The sequence below is a fragment of the Plectropomus leopardus genome, chromosome 8 (assembly GCF_026936395.1).
Source record: "Plectropomus leopardus strain MGB_pleo_1.0 chromosome 8, ASM2693639v1, whole genome shotgun sequence".
Taxonomy (NCBI): Eukaryota; Metazoa; Chordata; class Actinopteri; order Perciformes; family Serranidae; genus Plectropomus; species Plectropomus leopardus.
The window spans coordinates 3,740,967-3,764,014 of NC_142183.1; the positions used below are offsets into that span (position 1 = coordinate 3,740,967).

Below are 23,048 nucleotides of genomic sequence, written 5' to 3' on the forward strand. Positions count from 1 at the left end.
TCCCCTTCAATTATCAATCGTTTATTGGCCTCATTGTGACGCCGGCTTTGCCCGTAATGCAACAGGGGAAATCTGAAAATGGGCTGCACCTGTGGCCAGTCGGACTGAGTTTGGTACTAAGACATGTCAATACATATGACCCACCAAAACTACACATCTCCACCTCCACCCACAGCTCCGTCAGACAAAGACGTGCTTCAGAGGTGAGGCTGAATTGCTAAACGGTTCAGACAGAAATGATAGACATCTCTTTAAATGGAAATTATTCATCATTTTAAAGTCTGAAGTTGTGTCTTTTTAATGCAGAGAACGTCACCGTGCTGCTCAATCTCCAAGCAACTGGCGGTACATTATGAGTCAGAACTGTCAGCTTTCAGTGTGAACTCTCCATCCGTGCTCACCATTCACACTTTTTCAGAAGTAAAGGAGAAGAAATGCTTTCACTGCAAGAATTTTTATGAGTTATATCCATGAAACTCTAACTTTCAGGGGCAGTTACAGCAAATTCAAGTCTACAGGCATGCTACAGCTCTGTGCGACTCTACAAAGGCTTTGTTCAGACTGCCGCCCCAAATCCAATTTTTATCATTGATTTTATGAAATCTGAACAGCAAATAACCACATGGAGGTGGTTTGAAATGTGATTCAGATCGGATTTCTACAAAAGTGTCTTCAGTCTAAATACTCTGGTCATTCAAATCGGATATCAGATCATCCTTCACATCCCTTCACACGATAACGACCGACGTCACAAAGATGGAGTCGGAAGTGCACAACTTCTGTTGCATAACCACACGACCAACAACTTTGGCAACATGGAAGACAGCAACTGGAAGAACAGTCCATGGACTGACGGGAGTTCAGCACTGCGACTTCACAATGCAAGTATTTGGATGGCGAGATGGTAAGTCATTTGTAGCATTATCATTACTTGCAACCAGAAACAACTGATGGGAATAGTCACAGTTTCTTTTTCTGACAGACTGACAATTTAAATTTTCCATTCTTAGCATTAAAATGAGGCTCAGACCCACAGCGAGTGACAATATGTGTAACAGCAAACCGAAACCTTCAGCAATCACAGTAAGAGAGTATGATTCAGAGAAAACACAGTTATTTACACACTGACAGGCTGAATGGTCTTAACAAAGCAACACATCAATCTTCAGCGGCTCCTGGGGAAATTCAAGCTGGTGACGGCAGCAGTTAAACACCAGTTTGGGTTGCCTGGCAACATGTTTTGACTAAGTGTAAATGACTCTGCTTTTGTTTGGTCCCCATCATCACACCAGCAGCGAGATGCTCAGAGCTGCCTGCTGATGAGAGTCTCACAGCAAACAGCACAGAAAAATAGCTTATTTTCAGTTGATTTGTATTATTGTATTTTGAATGTCAGGCAATTATTTTTACTTTTGACTGTATGATTGTTGAAAAATAATTGGCGGTGGCCATCGGTATTTATCCCTTTCTGTTCTGTTTTGGTGCTACAGGCAGTTGGACAGTGGAGGGTAAACACAACTCTACTCCAAACCTCTCATGTTAGCAGTGGCTCTCAACCGACCTCTCATCTGTTATTTACAACTTCTGATGAACGACAATACTGCAAATGTCTTTTTTTTAACCAGTTGCTCTTCAGGAAAAGTTCAATTGCTGCAGCAGTTTAGCAAAAACTTCAAAGAGTGGTGTGTGCATTGTGTACCTGCCATTCATGGTGAGAAAGTGAGAGAAAAAAACAGTTCTTCTTTTATTTTTACATGCAGGTTTTATTCTGTCTTTATGTCCTCTATGTCTTTTTATGTGAAGCACTCGTTGCATGTAATTTCTTTTTCTTGTAAAGCATGCTGGGCTGCATTTCTTGTCTCAAAGGTGCTATACAAATAAAGCTAAGCATTATTATTCTTTGTAAACTTTAATCAGCAGTGTTTGCGGCACCGTGTCTTGCATTATTTTCTTTGGTATAAAACAGTTAAGTAATGTGATTTATGAATACTAATTACAATATACAATGACACTTTCATAAGCTCTCTCAAGAGGATCCTGGAAACATAGGACCTTGAAAAATAGGACTTAAGGAACATGAAGCAACTGTGAGGATCCTGGATAGTAAGGACTCTGGTAACAAAGGACCTTGAGAGCTCTGAGTACATAGGAACCTAAATTACATAGGACCTTGAGAACTTATGACTCTGAGAACATAGGACCCTGTGAGAACCCTGGGAACTTAGGACCAAAACCCTGGATACATAAGATCCTGGAAAAATTGGAAGACCTGGGAGAACCCTGGGAACTTAGGACCTTAGGAACATTGGAGCTTGGGTACATAAGACCCTGGAAGAACCCTTGATACACTTCTGCATAAAACATTAACAGCTATCACACACAGACATGCCGTCAAAACTTACAAAAGAAAACCATCAAACACAAAATAACTTAATATTTCAACAATATCTCCCCCACTTCTGTCATCACTTACTGTCTCACTCAACTTAAGGACATTACTTTAAATTGCGTGGTGGGCGGAGATAAGCTGAAACAGAGTAATTAATCTGCAAGATCCTGGATTTGAAGCTGCCGCACAATGACCTGATTCCACCCACTCCCCGATTTCTCTAATTACTCACTACAATAAAAGTGAAATAGGCCCACTACAATAATTGCATGGAATAGTTTTGATATTGTGTTCAGAGAAGAATGAATTTGAGTGATATAGAGTGGTAACTAACTTTTGAAAAGCTTTATGTTGTAAAACTTTTTTTGAATTTCAGACAGACTATTTAAACACCATAATGCTTGTGGAGTTCACTATGAAATTAAGTACACAGCAGTGATGACTGGAGACAGCGTATTTTAAGTTGATCTCTCTCTTTCCTGCTGGATCTGGGTATATTTTGGGACTCTGGGAGGCTGCTATGCCCTGGAGTCTCCTGCCTGGGGATGGATGTCCGCTAAAGCTCTTAAGATGTGGGATGAGTGCAATATTGCGTGCGTGTATAGCTAAAGGGATTCCCACACTGGATTCACTGAGCGCCGCAAAGTAAGAACGAGTACATCAAAGAGTCTGAGACACTGAGAAGGTTAAAAAGGGAAGGAGAGACCGAAATGGAAAGTCGAGCAGACATAACAAACATAACCTAACAAATAGAGAGAGGATGAAGAGGAGGTGGAACGGCGTCTGCAGACTTTGTCCAAATCTCACACCGGTATGACTGGCCCACATTAATCCATCACTCGGTGTCATGACATTTGCTGAGCTCAGACGGGCTTTCAAACTTCACTTTAGGTAAGAAGAGTCAGAGGTCAAACTAATGTGAAAATGCTCCTTTCTCTACGCCGTTCAAGCCTTCTGCACAAAGTGACCATAAACATCCTCTGGACCTTCAACTGCAACTTGACCACCAATTTCTTTTTTCCAGTGGAGGGAACTGCAGCAATAATAAGCCTATTTTTCAGAACTTGACCTTTTTTAACATTCATTCACATCCAAACTGACCTCTGCCATCACAGTAAGTTCGTCTTTCTAAAAGAAAAAAGCAAAGTAGCTCTGAGGACATTTCTGTCCTTGGCCTTTGTGTTATTTATTTTTTTATCATGATTAAAAACCTTGATAACTAAAACTTTAAAATAAATAGTGACTTTTAGGTTTGGGTGGTATCTGAGTTAAAACTGAAATTCCAATGGGGTAGTATACAGTATATGATGGTATAAATGCGCAGCTACTATCAAAAATCAAAGAATAAATACATTTTCCTCACTATTTCAGTGTATTTAATTTTAAATTTAGCAGGGACAGAGGTTACATGCAAACCAAAAACAAAACAGTTATACATATATCCCTCCGTTAATCTCTTCCCATCAGCTCGGTCTCCCATATGCATTTACTGTAAATAAAAGTATATAGGTGCACTACAGTTGTAGTGTGGGCTGATTTGACCACAGAGATGTGAGGGGCAGCTGGCTTGACTGCAGTTATTTTTAGAACATGCCCTGCAGGCGATCAGCCGCCCGCGGGCACCATGTTGGCCACTCAAACTCTATAGTAAGCTGAACTGATCGCCTCCTGGCCACAAGTCCAAAAAAACCCATGAAAACCATGAAAGTGCTATTGATCTAACTCTCCATAAAAGTGAATAAGCAAATAAAAAAAATCTTTTATAATTACATATTTACATTATGTTAATATTTTGTGAAAGCACCAATATTCAACCCTAAAATATAATTGTAGAATTTAATGACAATGTGAAATGACGTGATTTTCTCGAGCACGGTGTGGTGATGAAGGCTTGGCCAGTCTATGTACACATCAACTCGCAGCACGCAGCTGCTGAGCTTCGCCACCGTAATCAATGTGTGCTGTTACACCACCTAAAAAGAGCGCACATCCCTGCTGCTGAGCCACGCAGCCAAAGTGTGAACACTGCAGGGGGCAGACTCAATGAAAGAAAAATCTATGCAATACAAGGTCACGAAATTACTTTTGATAAGCTTCTAATCATCTGTCTTGGTTAAATCATGGCAGGAGGCCTGCAGTTTGTGTTGTATTTGATTGCATATTATAGTAAGTGTATTAATAGTAAATGGCCTAAATATGACCACTGATTTTAATCAAACATCTGAAGTCTTTGTGCCACGGTTTGCACCTCCTGAAAAATACTGTTACTGTGAATAATCCATCAGAAGACACAATTATGCAAAATGCTTAATTTCTTTAGAAGTTGAACCTTAAATTCTTATTTATTGTTTGCTCCACAGAAAAAAAACAAAAAAAAAACAAAACAGAAAAAACACATAAAAACACCATATTGCAGTGCTCTCCTGCAACACCAGAACAATAAAAAGGTCTTCCACTGAAACCCATAATGTTCAAAAGCATCTTTCCTACGCTGTTGATCTTTATGAAACCCAGTAGGAATTGATTTTGCAATATGCACATAAAAATGCTTCCAGATTTGTGGTTAAACATATTTGCACTATAGTGTGAAAAGATGTCTAGTGGTTTTAACAGTGACTCTATTTCAACACGCAGCCAGGACCCTCCTCACCATGAGAAGCAGTCATTAAATCCTATAATTAGGAAAACAGCTATACGTGTTTTTGATCTTTCTGATAATAACTGGAAGACGTTGGCTTTGTGATGCCAGTCCAGATATTTTTCAGCACCTCTGATTAGATCAAATGTTTCACCGTTTTCAAACGTTTGTTTAACAGCATCAAACGGCTGCATGAAACAAATTAACATGATAGTTTCACACTTTCTCTCTGTCGGCAGACTTACATTAAATCAGATTCTTGGATGTATTTTGTCAGCAAACTGCGGCTTCTTCACCAGCTGCCCTTTCACCAAAGAAAACAAGTAACTAAGCAACAGCAAGGACACATCTAATCAACTGCACAGGAGAAAACAAAGTAAAAAAAAAGAAGAAAAAAGCAAAGAAAAAGAAAGTGAGAGAAAAATGGAAAATCTACATGTATCTATAAATTGATATATAGATATACAGCGTGTTACCGCAACCTTTTGATAAATTATGTGAGCCCTACGATGAAACAACAAACAAAGAGTAGAAGTCTGTCACAGCTCAGATATGAATGAAGATCCTCACAATTATAGTAAGACAACTACATGGCGTGAGTGTGTGTGTGTGTGTGTGTGTGTGTGTGTGTGTGTGTGTGTGTTTGTGTGTCGACCTGTGGATATTTGCAGGAAACTGACTCATTCCTGCACATGCGTGCGTGAGCTCGTAATGTGGGCATGTGCACGTGTGAACGTTAATTTGTCCCATTAACACAGTAAATGTGACACTTGAACAAAGACAGCAGGCGAGGAGGGGCAGCTGGAGTGAATCACACGCAAACAAAGTCAGCGTTTGGATCAAATTGACTGTGACTATAAATCAGGAAGCTGCTTCGTGGTGAGAGGAGAAGAGACGAGGAGGAAAGTTTCACGTGGTTGATCCAAAACAGGAGCTGACATTAGTCGTCGCCTACTTAGTGCTGTTTGTTTTATTTGTCTCCAAACAAACTCAGTCTGATCCGTGTTATATAAAGAGAAGCATATTCTTGAAACACAAGACACACAGACTTATGGTTCCCAACCCGGAGGCCAATGAGGCAATTTTTTCTACAGCTAAAGAAACATAAACTCATATAGAAATTTTAATTAACTTGGCAAAAAACCTTTTTGGTGATTTCTTTTCTCTAAATGTGTTGGGGGATATTCATTTCTTTAACAGGTCTATTCTTATTTTTTTAAGAAGGCAACTTAATACCAAGAATAGGGCAATAAAATAGTTGCTGTTCTCAAAAAAAAAAAACAACTCTCACATGAAACCACAGTTCAAAATAAGAGCTGTATGCTGCAGAAAGGGACAGTGATCTTCGGAGCAGGTTCAGAGTCGGATTTGCTTTCATGTGCATCACGTTGAGACACAACAGTAACACAGAGGCCACCTGCACTCTGCACTGTGCATCTGCACCTGGTCTGAGCAGGACCAACCTGACAGCAGAGCTGCTCCGCGCAGCCTGAACCCTCCTGACACCCCCCCCAATCCCGCTCCCCTCCCACTCAGCCACAGTCGGGCTGACAGCAAGTCACCAAAATACCAAACACACGCAGGCGAGAAACCAACCTGGAGTATGTACGCCAGACGAAAATGCCACTTTGCTGGCTCGAAGCCTCGTCGTGAGGAAAACACAGAGCCGAATGTTAAACTGGCAGCATGGAAGTAGAGACAGCCGTCCTCATTTAGAGCTGGCAGGTTTGATTATTAATGAGCCGAGATCAAGAAAGACACAGCTCTTAATCTGCGTCTGTGTGGAGACACTGTGACACAAACATAAGGTGTGAGATGTTTTACTTTTATATAAAAAAAGGGAGATAAATGTGTGTTTGTCACTGTGTTAATGTGTGTGTGTGTGTGTGTGTGTGTGTGTGTGTGTGAGTGTGTGCTGAGGCTGCCTTTTCGTTTTTTTTCTTCTCATTCATTACTTTGCATGATTATTGTGCCAAGTCTGCTTCAGTCCCTCCATTGGACTTTCTAATGAGCTTTTCTAATCTTCAGATCTATGAATAACATACATAAAATGATCACATGAACTATTACATTTGCATAAACTGAATTTTGTTTCACATAAACGTCCCTAAAAGATCTGAAAACATTTTGCAGCCTACTTCACATGATGCAGTGCTAACCGCACAGAACAATGACATTGGCTATATCTGTTAAACTTTCAACGAGGAATTCAACAACTGTATGTAAATTGTGTAACAACATTGACTTTTGGTTTCGCACAGGACACAAATTGTGGACTCCTGGATGAAAGTCCTGTGTTTGTTTGACCCGTCCACCTCCACTTCCTCCTGCCTAATGCAGACTTTCGTGCTCTTTATACTACATCCATGATTCTCAGCATCAAGTATTGTAGTTGATGAGTTTACATTGTAGTTAGTTTAAAGTGTGTATCTTACAAATGTTTGAAGGTGCCTTTGGCGTCATTATCACACATCGAGGGGCATGACAAAGCCGCAGTATTTGACGTCCTGGGAATAAGAACGGGCTGAGGGAGGAGGTCGAGGTGGTGGGTGGGTGTTAGGAGTGATAGGACCTGTCACTTTTCTCTCCTTTTGTTTATTTTCTCTTCTGTTTCAATGGATTGGTTTTCATGGGGAAAATAATGTTTGGGGTTGAGTTGTGTTTTCCAATTGTATCAAACGCACCATCCCTGAGGTGCGCACAGAGCGTGTCCTGTGTCGCTCTTATATTACATCACCAGAGATAGGTAAAAGGGCTTGGGCTGGCCGCCTTGTCATCCAGCGTGAACACGACCAGAGACCTGACGGACCGGTGTGTAGGTGAGCTGGCCTATCTCAGCGTTTCCTTTTATTAAACCAGTCCTTTCTGTCTTATATCTACTTCTTTTCTTGTTTCATCCATTCCAGGTCAGAGTTAGCTTGTATGTTAATTTATTGCCGGCGCTGGCTCGTAACAGTGGTCCAAACAAACAAAGGACTTTAACCCAAAAGTCTGCTGTTCATGTCCCGTTTGAAATCTTAAGTCAGTTATAGCCAGGTTTCCATTAACCCTCAAACGATGCAAAGTGAAATCATGAATTTAAAATAAGCATAAATGAAACACATCAATTTAGAGAAAAAAAAAGCCCATTTATCCCTAAAAAAAGCTCACATGAGGTAGTATTTCAAGTGAGTTAGTAATTTATAGAAATACTGAGGCTGTGCAGCAAGAACCTTTAGTGACCATATCTTAAAAACTAATTTCACTTTTCTTCGTTTCCAGCAAAAAAGCATATATATACGACAATATTAAATCTTGAATGAGTGAAAACGTGTGTGTGACGCAACTGGAAGTGTTCTGATGCAGTAAACTTCTCAACCATCTGCTCCATGAGAATTCAGACAAAAAACCTATTAATCATTTTAAGGACTCATGTCTGAGCTTTAGCAGCTCACAATTGATTTTTTTTAAAGATCAGAGCACACCATGAGACAGCAGGACCTCAGCATCCTGCTCAAGGGCACTTCAGACAATTCTTATGAGCTGGTCCTCCGGTTGAAGGACAGCCAGCCTACTTATTATGCCGGCAATGTTGAAAAGATCGGAAAAATTAGACTTAATTTGGGGGTCAATGACCGAGTCGCTCTTTCCATGAAAGAATAGGCAAATTTGCCTTTCAGATTTGTGACTTTAAAAAAGTGACACGTCCTGCTGCAAAGTGCTTTCAGGCAAAGGGCATGAAAATATAACTCTGAGACAAATTACTCTGTGTCCTTTTGAGACCTTTGCTTTAAATAAGGGGAGTTTAATACACTGCTTTGGAAGTACACCAAATCAGAAAGTTTGTATTTCTGTTCACGCACAATGCTGATTGGTTTTCATCCACACATCCTGCTTCACATGCATGCACACACTCACACCGAGGTCAAAGACGCTGTGCAGATTCATGACTAAACTTCTGAATAAAAGTCAAGATGTTTGCACATTTCAGTAATTGCCAAATACGCCAAAGGCTTTTTCCTGCCACCACAGGTAACCATTAATGTTGACGCGCCCTGTTTGACCTTGTGAGGACATAATCCATCACACACTAGTGTGCAGTGTATTATCAATGATGAGGGTCTAATGATTGATGACACAAAGGTCTGATCTATGTCATGTTGTTTATTGTTGGGCTGTGTAAACCTGTTTTTTCATGCTAGAATACACACGAATCATTCCCTATTCATGTAAAAATCAATATCTGAGTTTATGAAAAGGCCCACTGGACAAATAACAGTTTTGATTTCTGAAATCTAATTTTTGTTTTTTTTAGACTGGAATAAACACAGAATATTGGAGCTCAGTACTTTACATCTAATATAATCCCATCCATTGCCCCTCCCATACAGGGACCTTCGTGCTTCATATTTTGAATTGTTAAGGCAGTGTTTCAACCTGCTTGACACAGACACAACAGGTCCCATTTGGCCATGTTATCAACTAAGACTGCCCAGTCCTGCATAATGCAGTGTGTGCTGTCTGACCATCCGACCATTTGGCCGTGTATCAAAATACCAGGAATGGGTCTATCCTTCTGTGTTCTCATCTGCAGTCCCCGTGGCGTATCATACAGCCGCAAAAGGTGGATTTCGGCGTCAGGATGTTACGCCAAAATAACTGTAAAAGAGGCAACATTTGACAACTTTGGAATGAGAATGGGCTGGTTGACGCCATGAAAACAAACAAATTAGGTATAAAGAGCGTGAGAGTCCAGCTAAGATGGGTGGAATGGTGGAAGGTGGGGTAAGGAGGCACCACAAAATTTGGTTTCGAGTTGATAACAAGTAATTCAGGGCCAGAACTGCCCATATCAATACTGACATGCTACTTTTTGTAATAAAAAACTTATGTACCATTATGTAGGGTAAAGCAGCGTGTCATCATCTTTGAGGTGAACAATGATTCTGCTTCAGTTATAGCTAATGATGACCAACAACAGTTTCAAAATGAAATATTAAACAATCAAAGAATTTTACTACTTTTTGCATAAGATCACAACACTAAAAGCCACCTTTTGCAGCAGTATATTACATGTCAGCTGAGAACGTGGCCGCACAGAATCGTTCATGGTTTTATGATACAACACCAGACGTCTGGGCAGCATGGTACGCGGGCGGGCGGGATCAGTTGAGAACGCAGCCGGATGGAACCTGTTGCGTCTGCATGATACGCCGTCAGGTTGAAATGCTGCAGGTAACAACGTAAGATCAGGAGCACAAGGTCCCTATAGGGCAGGTGGATGGATCCAACAAACTCTGGACTTTTCATGTGGGAGTCCAGTGTTCATGTCTCGTCTGAATGTGATGTTTTATATCTACACTTTAACATGTGCCCATCAGCCTAATCCTCACCATCCATGCACCTGTTGTCTAATCTGTGCAGCGTAATCCCACCATGTGCTTGTGTTTACATCAATGCATCCTGGAACATCAATAGCAGATGCAGAAGGATATTGTGATATATATCGATATAGCGTGATATTTGGGTTCACTACAAAGCTGAAACGTGATGACTTGAGATGAGAACATGTTGGTGTGTATTTCTGTGAGACTGTGTTGAACAGTAATGTGTAAACAGTGGGTTTAATGAGCTGCTTATCAAACACTGTGTATTTGCATTTAAAAAATAAAAGCTTCGCTAAGCGAGCTCCAGTACTTGAATTACAGAAAAGGAAGCAAAAGTCAAGGTCTCTTTACAAAACCTCAAATAGATTTATTTAAAAACAGAGTGTAAGTAAGGAATTAAATAACGGCTGAAGAGAGACTTTTGATGGTGAGACACTACAAAAAACGTTTTCTGTCCACAGTGGAGGAAAACAGACTGCATAAGAGGTCAGTGTTAAACAGCCATAAGTGGTCAAGTGGTTAAACAAATGATACAGTCAGCAGCATCATGTGATCACAGAGGAGCTGGCTTTAAATAAACTATGGCGCCCGGCTACAGTTTCATCACAGTTCATGTAATAAAAGAGCAGGTGTCGTTTTTCTGAATGGGATGTCTATGGGAAATACGACACTTTATTTCACAGCTCTGTTTCCTTGCAGATGCTTGTGAGTAGCATCTGAACCACTTTTTATTTACAGTGAATCTGGAGAGGTTTTATTTGACTCTGCTGCAGGAAAATGCTGAGAAGAAACGGACAAATAAACTTGTTCTTAATTAACTGCACCTTTCTGTATGCCGGCCTCTGATATCTCTATATGCCATAGTCTTATCTTTACCGGAAAGCTCGTTAACAGTCAGCACATTTGCCTCCGAGGAGATTAATGTCTCGTATCTCTGCATGTTGCTGATAGGATCTGGGTTTTCACAGGTGCACTGAACATATCTGTCATATCTACCTGATAATCATCAAGAAGGAAGACGATGTATTTCATCATCATGCTCATTTTCTTATCTCTTTGGTGAAGTGAAGTGTTTTGGATTAATTTGGGTGCATTTGTGCCATTTAATTTCATGTCCAAGCATTCTACCACATATGTGGAAGATATTCCTTTACATATTTAGTTTGGGTATCCTGTGTGTGTCCTGCAGCTGTAAATTCTCTCTCCTGGTTTAATCTGTTCTCAACAGAGAAGCAGCTGCTGCGGCTTTAATCAGCGGTGTGGAGACGAAGGGACTAAAACCACAACACAGGAACCCAAAGCAAACAGCAGTGTTTCCCCGTTTTCCTCCACATCATTAAAATCCGCTCTCGACCACTACTGCATGGCTGTCCTCTGTGTGTGTTTGTGTGTGTGTGTGTGTGTGTGTGTGTGTGTGTGTGTGTGTGTGTGTGTGTGTGTGTTTGGAGAGATACAATAATGTAATTGTGTTTCTAGAAAGGTGTCTCAAAGAAAAAAGGTATATTCACAATGTCAGTGTGTGTTTCAGTGTGTCTTTGAGAAAAAAAATTACATCAGTAGTCTGTGTGTGTATGTGTGTGTGTGTGTGTGTGTGTGTGTGTGAATAAGATCATAAACACTCTGCAGCGGTCCGTAGCATGTGTGTATCAAAGAGAAAAACTCTGTGTGAAAACACTGAGCAGACTTGAGCTCAGAGTCACTTGTCGGCACAAATTAGCTAATTGTTCTGCACTTGGACGGAAAATATGACATATTTGTTTCAGTCGAGAAGCTGGCGAAGAAACATTTCTTCCAAACCCTCTTTAAAATTTTATTTTTTTGATTTTCCCTCATTTGTGTGTTAAACCAACCCAATCACTAGAATAAATGTTGCAATTGTACGTTTCAGCCAAAACATGGCACGTAACAGTTGTACACCATTATGGAACAAATAATTCAAAACTCAACCTTTATGTTTCAACAACTCAATGGTTAGTGTGTTTGGGCACTTTTGGTGCCACAGTCATGGCTGAATATGCTGCTAATGTATTGCTAAAAACTCCCATTTTTGGTGGCATAAAGTTGGAAACACATCTGTTTCGAAAAGTGGTCTGAAACTCTACAATCAGTATGTAATTAGGATTATGTCACTCTAGAAACATTGATATGACATGTATGAAGCACACAAATGAAATGTAGCCATGGTTTGCTGAAACATAAAATGCTTACATTTTCATGTGAGCTGCTAAAACAACACGACTCAAATCTCCTCTGCATCCAAAGCAGGAGCTACATTTTGGGAAAGTAGCTGCTGAAACCTTCATTAATCCTTCTTTTTGCTGCATTAGTGCTGCAGAATGAACATTCAGCTTTCTCAGGTGATAAATGGAACGGGAGTTTTGTGCTTAGTGAGGGATGAGAGCAGAGAATGAAGATTAAGATATTATGCACAACTACTCACATTTTATTCTGAAAGTTGGTGTGAAACAGCTACCTGTGCAGAACACAGCGTACTGAAGACCGAGATTAAAATTCAAGTTTTGTAAAAGGACAGTGTGTTCTGCAACTGAAAGTTTTAACAGTCTTTTTGTTTAATATGGAAACCAGAGCGTCTCTGTCAGCAAACTGCAGTATAAAGTCAGGCTCATATTTACAGTGTCTTATGGCTTCACTGCTTAATGTACTTTTGGTTTGTTTTCATTGTTGCTTTTCGTTTTAACATCTGGCAACAAGCATCCTCTCAAGCACGATATCATTGAATTAAAAATGAATACAAAATGAGAGCTCCAGGCGTTTTCCCCCCATCTCCTCATTCTCATCCTCCAGACAACAGTTTCTGGAGATTTATACTGTACAACTAAATTAGTATTTTATAATGTTATCTCTTGTGAATCTCAACCACAGCTGGCCAATGATCTCCTCTAAGAGTGAAAGTCAAACTGCAGCATTAGCACACTCCAGAGAGTCACTTTAACCGATGAACTGATTTTTTTTCTTTCAAAATAAAGCCCAAACAATGGTTAACAATGTGAAAGAATGGTAAAAAAAAAGGCAAAATGTAAGTAGAAATTGAATATGTTACCTCAAAATTCTTTAAAGTACCCTTGATATATAAATATGAATTAATACAGAAACGCATTGAAAAATTCACATAATACTCTCACATAATCAATAAAACTCAACCCGACAACAATATTTTAACACTAACAGTTACAGTGTTGGAAATAGTGCCATATTAGCACCATGTTTTGGTACCCAACACTACAGTGCAATATTGTAGTGATTAAATATATGACATAAGGTGTCAATAATCCACTTTGTAATATCAAACAGCACCAACGGTGGACCAGCAATGTGCAAAAACTTTTTTTTACAACACGAGATATCAAACAAAAGCCAGAGACTGTCGTATTAAGTTGCAGTGAGCTGTAAATTCACCACTTCTGAGCAGAAGAGAGAAGATAACGTTATCTCAGAGTTTTATAATGCAGAGTCTCTTCCTCTGTGACCTGCCTGACTGATGATTCAAATCTCTGACTTTCAGACTTTGTGTCAGACATTGCTTTTTTTTTTAGAAACTACTCCAACAATGCTTAATTAATTTATGCACTCACAAAAAAGTACATGATGCAAACTTTTCCTGAAAAGCCACACCCATGGTGAGTGTTTCTGAGGTGGTTTTCACCTTTGGTGTGCACCAGATGTTAAAATTATATTATATATATTGTTTCATTTTTCAGCTAGTATGGCTCACTTTCACACACCTTCATTGGTCCACAGGCTGCACCACTGGCGGAGCGTCATGTTTCCATGACTCCCGGACTGAAAAAGAAGTGCTGAGAAGTAAAGAGAAATAAATGTGCACAATGGAGCCACAACAATTACACACGTTGTTCCTGGTGCAGGTCACTGCATTCGTTATCGTTTGTATGTACCACTCTCTACAAACGACACAATTTGAAAGTGTGTTTGTAGCGCGGCTTCGACTTGACAATATTGTGTTGATGCACTGGAGGCTGGGAATGCGCATTTCTTCAGGAGGAGATGCAGATTAATCCTTTTTAGCTCAAACTTGTGTAGTACACCAGATAGTTGGGGCAGATCAAGGTCGGGCGCTTTCACACAAACAGACCGCATCAGAGTGCGACTGCTGTGTTCACACTGGCCCAGACGCACCGCACTCAGGCCAAAAGTCCGATTGGGCTGACCTAAACAATGGCTGTGTGAAAACGCCCTGAAAGTGAGCCGCGAGGTGTGTGAAAGCAGAGGTTGACTGAGGATCCTGCAGCAGGATGTGAGTTGTTTTCTGAAGGCAGAGGATCAAAGAGCAGAGGGAGGCACTGGAGGCTGAACCGGCACACGCCTGGAAGTGCTATCACTGACAGGTAGGATAAATCATCTTGTCAGGCATGAATGGAAACCGGTTGGAAACACTGTATAATGGTGCACTCAACACATACACACACACACACACACTCTCTCCACCTGCCGACTCCTGTCCATCTGGGAGGAAAAACTGATTCAGAGGCTCGAGAGACGTCTCTTTCATCACCGGAGATTTTGACGGCATCGTTCGCGTTCTTCGATTCACATATGATAAGATGAATGGGAGTCAAGGCGCCCTGTATTGTGTCTCAGTGTCTCAGTTTTGTGTGTGTGTTCATGCTCAGCTTCATGCATCAGCAAATGTGTTTTTGTATGAATGGAGGATTTCTGATTGAGATTACATAAGCAGTTGCTAAATAAATTATTCAGTCTGAGATGGGAAAAGGTGGCGCGCTGTCGGCTGCCAAGTCGGCACTCTGCAACACAGCCACCGAGCTGAAGTCAGGCTTGAATGGAGCGACAGAAAAAAGTGGAATAGACTCAGATTGTGCTGCCGCCGATTCACTGAAGATGCAACGTGTCAACATCATGTGCAGATGGTTGAGGTGATCGAAGATGAACGGATCCCTGACATTATGAAAAGATGCAGAGGTGCAGTACAGAGCGTAAACACAGCCACACCCTGCATGCTCACTGTGTGAAAAATAGACTTTATAGGTTAACCCTATAATTATGTAATACATTAATATCATTTTCTGCTTTCACTGAGTTATTTTTTTTTATCAATCAAATATTGTTTAAACACTTTAAGTATTAAAATACAAGCCATCTTCTTTGTAGCTTCCAAGTTGTTGCCACTTTACGACCTAACAGCACATGAACACAACAAAGTCAGAAGAACGACTTTCCAACAACGTTCAGATATCACACGAATGCATCAAAAGAAAAACTCTGGGTTTGTTCGGGAAAATCTGCCCGCAAACAGAGTCGGTTCAGTCTGACTCAGAGTTTAAATTATATTTCTGGAACAAAAAACCCAGATTTTCTTCATTTCAGCTTTAACAAATTCAGTTTTTACTAATCCCACTTTTTGAAACTGGCTCCAGGAGGACTGAGTTTACACTCCTGATCCTTCTCTCAGTATGCCCACGAATGGATTACAAGGATGATAAAAATGAATAAATTATAAACTGACTGAATTAGCAAACAAAAGTGTGCATGAGAAAACATTTGACAAATGTACTGTAACAATGTGAGCCGGCAGAGGCGACCTGCTCTCTGTCTTCCTGTTCGCCTAAATGCCATCTGAGGCCGAACGTCCCCGTTGAAAGCAATCATCTAGAAAACAGGATCTGTCACAAGACACCTGAGGTGGTGAGGAGAGGAAGGTAAACAGCAGAGCGAGCGGGGAAAGCTGATTCGAGGAGCGGAAAGAGGAGCTCGCTGCTATCTGATCGCTCTGAGTCTGATTGACTGCATCCTATTGACTTATGGCTCCAACGCACAGCCTGTTCCGGGATGGTCGCGCTCGATTGTTGCATAAAAGTCCCTGACATGAGCTATTACATTGCAGGAAGTGTTGGACATGTAAAATATAAGTGTTGGTTAAAGATAGCAATGTGCGGCACTTAAAGGATATTAGCAGGAACATTCTTCTTCCACACAGTGTTAGCTGGTAACGTTTCAGGGGCTTCTTTAAGGGCAGCTGCAGCCATCATGATATTTTCTGCTGAAACTTTTGCATTGTCTGTTATTTTTTCTACCCATGCCACCAGTTAGTGGAAGAGCTTCAAATTTTATTATTAGAAAAAGGTTTTTAAAGCACAAAATCAGGATTGACAGCTTGTGTCACACTAAAACTTTAAGCGTGGACTCTTGCTGCAGGTCACAACATTTAAACAACCAAAAACACAGCATCGCAGCTCAGCCACCGTCGCCGTATAAATGGGTGAATATGTAGCAAATCGTAAAACGCTTTGTCCATAAAGGTAGAGGGGTGCTATATAAATGCGGTCCATTTAAATGCAGCCTATAAAAGAAAATTGCCAAACTGAAGAAAGATCAATTTTAGATCCAGCAGCATGTGCAGCAGACATCACCGGGCGCTTCTGTTTCAGTTCAACAGTGCGCCGACATGGAGGGACAGTTTCTGCTCCTCCTGCATTATGCCGCACTCACTCAAATGGAAAATATGATTAATACATGCAAAAACTATGTATCTTTTAGTATTTGCTGCATGCTTTTGTGCACAAACTTGAAGGGATTGATTATTGATATTGGTGTACATGCTACTTGGCAATTAAGTATAATAAATAAGATCATGTGAAAAAAAAACATCTCATTCCTACACAATATTGTTACGTAAAATCTGTGGGACATAAAAAATGTATCATCTCGCCCCCTCAATGAGAAAGCGTTGCTAAACGGTCTAAACCAATCAGATCATTTTAAATGCTGCAGAGGAACTGGGTTATGCATTAGGAACGACACTGGCTAATTAAAATTTTAGATTCTTTGCTTGAAGGCACTTAACACTAAAAATATTGTAATGTACTAAACAAAGAAGAAAGACAGAACCACCTAAACATGCATATATGAATAAATTGCATATTTCAACTCTTTGCTATGTAATAGAAACTATGGAAGTCTTGCAATTTTAATATTGATGCAGGCTAATGCCGAAAATATGACAATGACAATAAAAATAAGCTTCATACTATTTCATAATCACGTTCATGTGAATTTTATTTACTAAGTTTTACTAAGGGCAGCATTATGAAGCAGCATTTATGAAGCTAATACATGAATCTCAGAGAAAAAAAAAAACATAGTATAGTCTAAAACTGCCCGCAAACATTACTCTATCTTATTTACATTTTTCAAATCCCATTTAAAGTGAACATTATGTCGACCACGTTTGGCACAAGAACTAGTGTTACAATGGAGAATCATCCATGCCAGAGGACAAATGTCAGCATAAACACTGCACAGGCTGGATTTATGGTAAATGAGATTAAAGTCAGTGATGTGACGCCGTACTGCCTTAACGTGCAGTGCAACATGTGTGGTGTGATTAATATGGATTTCTGCCTCCTGGTAAGAAAGCAGCAACACCAGATAGTGTTTCTGCTAATTAAGAAATAGCGGGTTCAACATTAAGTGATGTGCTAATAATGCTAATTTTGCATTTAAAATGATCTCCATCCCAATAGTTCTGGATGTTTGCTAATTTATGTGTGCATTTGTGTTTGAGTGTGCATTTATAGGATGTATATAAAATACATTTCTTTTTTAATGTAATTTTATCTCAGATATCATCATATATCATCATACTAACTGCTTGCTTTATCAAACTATCTGTCATTCTGTTTGAATGCATTAAAGTGCGTCACTTTACCAGCATTTACCAGCTGCACCATTGGCCAAACAAACATGCTAACACGTATGTGACCACATTATTAAAACGGACTATCCACCACAGAAAAAACATCTCTATCATGACAGCTATAGACTTTATATAAAGATAGATAACTCTTCTCCATTTCATACCACTGTAAACCAAAGAAGCCAGACCATCAACCACCACAACTACATGTTTGCAGCTGGACTGTTAATTAGGAGCACCACTCTAATATATATGCTGTTCAGTTATTTATAGCACACTTGCAGCAGAGACGTCACTTTGAAAGTGAAAGTTAACCCTTCATCCTGCGGGGTCTAAAACTTCACTTTCACTTACAAACACCTGTAAACAGCTCCTCTTAGCCGCAGTTAGTGAACTGATCAGCTGGGAACTGATCCACAGATCAATTATTCATGCAGCGAATGACAAGTGCTGCAGAGGAGACAGGAAAAACACACCTGCTGCATTCAGGGACCCGCAAAAAATGTCACATTTTAGAGCGAGTCCACAGAATGATATGATTATATAATAATGACTAAAAGGAAAATGAAAAAAACACCTCTCAAACCCAATTTCAACCAGTACCATTGATCACAATCACAACGACTGACACATACAGCTGTCGATCATGACTTCACATACTGTGGCCAGTGGTAATTGTCAAGGAGGAAGTCGCATAACGTGAAATAAAGAGAGACAAAGTCCGCAGAGGTGGGAGGCAACTGTTTGTGACCCGTATGAAACCAAAAGTCAACACAGACTTGTTTTAACTAAAGTTCACTTACGTCACAAACATAAGTTAACTCATAAGTTAAGTTATGTAACAAATATACTTATTTCATCTAAATTTATAAATCTTTTTTTTCTAAATGTAACCAAGTAGATGTGTTTCCTAAACCTAACTAGAATAGGATTGTTTCACACACGCAGCCAACAGTCATATATGTGGTTTGGGAGTCATTGGCGAACGACCAAATCTGTCATGTAGCTACGAGAGTGTGTCGTACGTAACATATGTGACACTGGGATGTATGTAGGGCGGTGCGGGGGCCGGGGTGAGACTGAGTCATAAATCATACCTCCTGGCTGGAGCCGTTTGGTTTCTCTAAAGGCAGCTGGAGGCTTCGCATTTCTGCCATTAACCAGATAAAAACTGGGTCATGTAGTGTAACCCTAACATCTCCTCAACACACTTGGCTTACTGCTCGTGTTAAGACCCTCCAAATTAATTCTGACCCTTTACAAAGCCTACACGTCCCTCTACCTTCCTCTGAATATAATAAGCTAATTCGCCCATTTTAGTCATCAGCAACACATTTTTTAATAATGACTTTCATACTTTTTCATGAAGCTTGATGGCCTGATGGGCCTCTGGTCATTAAAAAAATGTGACTATTTGAACTTTTTTTCTTATAATCATATATTTAAATTCTTTTATTTTTTAAGTATTTTTTTCAGGTTATTTTCCTGTTTTTGGTTTGTTTAATTTTCCCGTTTGCTTTTTTGCTTGTTTCTTTTCCTGCAAATTTTCAGGTAATTTCCTTGTACTTTTTACTAATGTCTTCCAAATTTCTAGGTCATTTCTACTTACATTGCTCATTGCCATCTTACAACTCACTGATTGACGATAACATTTACTAGATTGAAACTAAATTCCAAAATCTAATGAGATGTTTTCAGACTTAAAGACTCATTAAAGCTGAAATAGTTGTTTTAGTGCTGAGAGGTGTTTGTTCTCTCCTGCTGCGCTCCAGCTGTTATCGCTTCCATAGCGACTTTAGAAAGAGGAAAGTCGTTGCCAAGGTAACAAAGAAAATAAATAAATAAACAAACAATAACTTCAGTGAGGACGAGCACATTTCCACAACCGACAGGTTTCTCTCATCACGGTGGAGATAATTAGTGTAGAAATACAACACAAGAGACAACCTGTCTTCTTTGGTTTGTAATTCTTTGCCGACTTAAAGTGCTTCAGCATTTATTCTCTGCCTCTTTTATTCCGTGCATCTTTTTCTCTTTTCTGATCAGTCTGTTATTCAAAACAAGCAGTCAGAAAAAAGTGCTCCGACTGCGCCCTCACAGTGATGATTAAAGAAAAAATCTAACTCTCTGTCTCAGCCGGAGGGCTGAAGGACATTAGCCAGGCGGGGGAAGCTGTAAAATGACTCTTTACATTCCAAAGCAGCGAAAAACAGACCACCCAACATTTTCAGCAGGATCCCTGTTTCAATCAAACCAACAAGCCTGAGGGGGAGATAACTACAGAGACAGCGAGCGCTGCAGCAGAAGTCCCTCACTGCTTATTGTTTCCTCAGCTGAGCCAGAAATGTGAAAATGAGAACGCCCCTGAAGAAGGAATCAGGGCAGTCAATTCATGTCTGATCTGCGGACCTCTGACAAGGATTTATTACGAAACAGCAGCTATCTCTGCTTATTCGTCTGCTGTTCTTTTCTTTTTACAACAGACTGTGTGGATGAATATGTTTTTGTATTTTTTTTAAACGTGGGAGCGGCCATGTATGAGGGATTTCTGGGAGGTGATAGTCCACGAGTTATGTGATGCAATAACAGCTTTTGTAGGTCCTGCTGCATCAAACCCGACGGAGCCAGTTCCTTTATCATGTGACCTATGAAAAAAAGGGTTTCCTTTGTAGTTTTGCAAAATATGTCTTTCCGAAATCACCTGAAATACCACTCAATGCAAACGTAAAAACTTTTTGCGATAAATAAAAAATTATTTATGTGTGTCTTCTTTTATTTACATTTGCAATTTTAATTTGGTTTATAGTGGTTTGATGAATTTTAAAATGACGTGAATCATATCTGAGGTCAGTCAGTAGACCTAAACCAAACACCTGTGTGACATTTTTAATTTTTAATTTTTAATTTTTTTTCATTTCCGAAGCCCATCACCAGAAATCTCAGTGTGCCTCAGAGGACTTTACAGCATTCGACATCCCTCTGTCAAATCTGGGGCAACATGTTAACACAATTCATAGTTTCCACATCAGCATGTCCACAAGGGTCCAGATTTGTTTGTGTGACATAAACATCGTCATCCAGAGGCCTCGCATCGGTGAAGTAATCGTTAAGTGTGTTGTCATATTTGGCAGACAATTACTCCAAACTCAAAACCAGCAGCATCTTTTGGATTCACTTCACCGAATATTAGCAGTAGGAGGACGGTAAACTCAGCTCCCAGCCCTCCCATCACTGACACGGACCATCAGCTTTACTATGAATAGAACCGCGGATGCAGACGTCCGTATGACTGCAGCTGTACATGAACATTAAATGAGCCAAGTATGTCTGACCCTTTAAGCACCACCATCATGGAAATACCAAAAAAGGGAGAATCCCTCAGAAGAATGGTACTAATCCCTCCAGCGGAGCTCAGAGACTTAAAGAATTTTTTACAAGGATCACTGAAGCTCCTCTGGTTGCTTTTGGTGCACTAACACTTTATGAAGACACAGTGTTGAAGCATTTTTTGTTTATTTTGTCACCAATCTGTAAGTAAAAATCCCTCAAGGTCTGATGGAGAGGGTGTCTTACAGTTTGTAAAGCCTCTTGACGCAAATTTGTGATCTTCTACTCTGTAAATAAAATTAACTTGACAGGTCTGTGAGTCCACTCATCAGAGGACACCAGAAATACCTCAAGGCGTCTATACAAATTGAGGTCACTGAGCTCAACCAGCTGTAATAATGCTAACATAATGCCATCAATCAAAAATAAAGGACTCGGATAGCAGTATTTAGGGTCCCAAGAACCAGTCGTAACATTTAGAGGAAGTCCTTTATTTCCAACGCCATACAGGCACAGAATACACAGAGCACAGAATAACTGTGTTAGGGAACACTACTATTTTGTAAAATGTGCTCTGTTCTGTTATTTATGTAACTTATTGCTCCTACCTGCCTGTTTGCACTACTGTATTGTACATTTGTGCATTTTTAATGGTGCATTGTGTTATGTGTTTGCATGTACCTTTGCTTAGTATGAGCAAAGCCAAAGACAAATTTCCGCTCTATCGCTAATCTAATCTAATCTAATCTAATCTAATCTAATCTAATCTAATCTAATCTAATCTAATCCAAGTACTTTGTGTTGCTATAATATTACGAATGTGCATCCATTGAAAAAATTGCTAACATAGTGAAAATAGGATCACTCGACAGTCTAAGCATTAAAAGAACCACAAAAATAGGCACAAACTAAGCAAACAGAAGATACATGTGTAGTTTCATATATATCATATCCGTAACTAAAGTCGCGTAGTTCAGATTACATGTATATCGGGTGACTTTTACATGGGGAGGCGCAGGGGATGGTGGACGGTAACCTAGACATCATCAGCACTTTGAGCTGCAATTGCACAAAAAAGTTTTGATTGTGCCAAAAAAAGTGTATTTTTAACCAAAACATGATAGATTCCCATGAACCAAAAGCTTTTAACATAACCACAAGTTAACCACAGCATTTTTGAAACATAAATAAGCAACATAATAGCAAAGAGCAAAGTTCTCTCTTCGGTACTTTTGAACACTATGGTCAAGAAACTTACTTTAAATGGCCTCTGCTTCGTCCTTCCTATGTTCTAGCATCTTGAAAAGGAAATGCAAATAGCTATTGTGTTGTTGTCTTTTTTTAAACACAATAGCATTTGATCAGTGCTAAGTATTGTCCGATACGCAAGTTCAGATATCGAGTTTGGTACTAAGAAGAAAAAAATGGTACTGAAACATCTCTTGTGAAAGATTTTTTTGTAAAACTTACAAATAAAGCCAGACTTTGGGATTGCACAGTGGTACATGCTTTGTCAGATAAAAAGAAGACTAAAGTGGAGATCAAACTATGAAAAAAAAACCGTTAAAAACCAGAGCTGCCAAACTTTAGGTGAGTGTTTACATTTCAAAGTGTCCGTAGTAGAAATCTGAAACACTG

At 39.8% G+C, this 23,048-nt stretch overlaps 1 protein-coding gene across 4 annotated transcripts in view; it reads right to left on the minus strand.

Annotated features, from left to right (window-relative positions):
• The window catches only part of htr4 (5-hydroxytryptamine receptor 4), a 206,020-nt gene that overhangs the window by 117,277 nt on the left and 65,695 nt on the right, over nucleotides 1–23,048 (minus strand). The window lies entirely within an intron of this gene.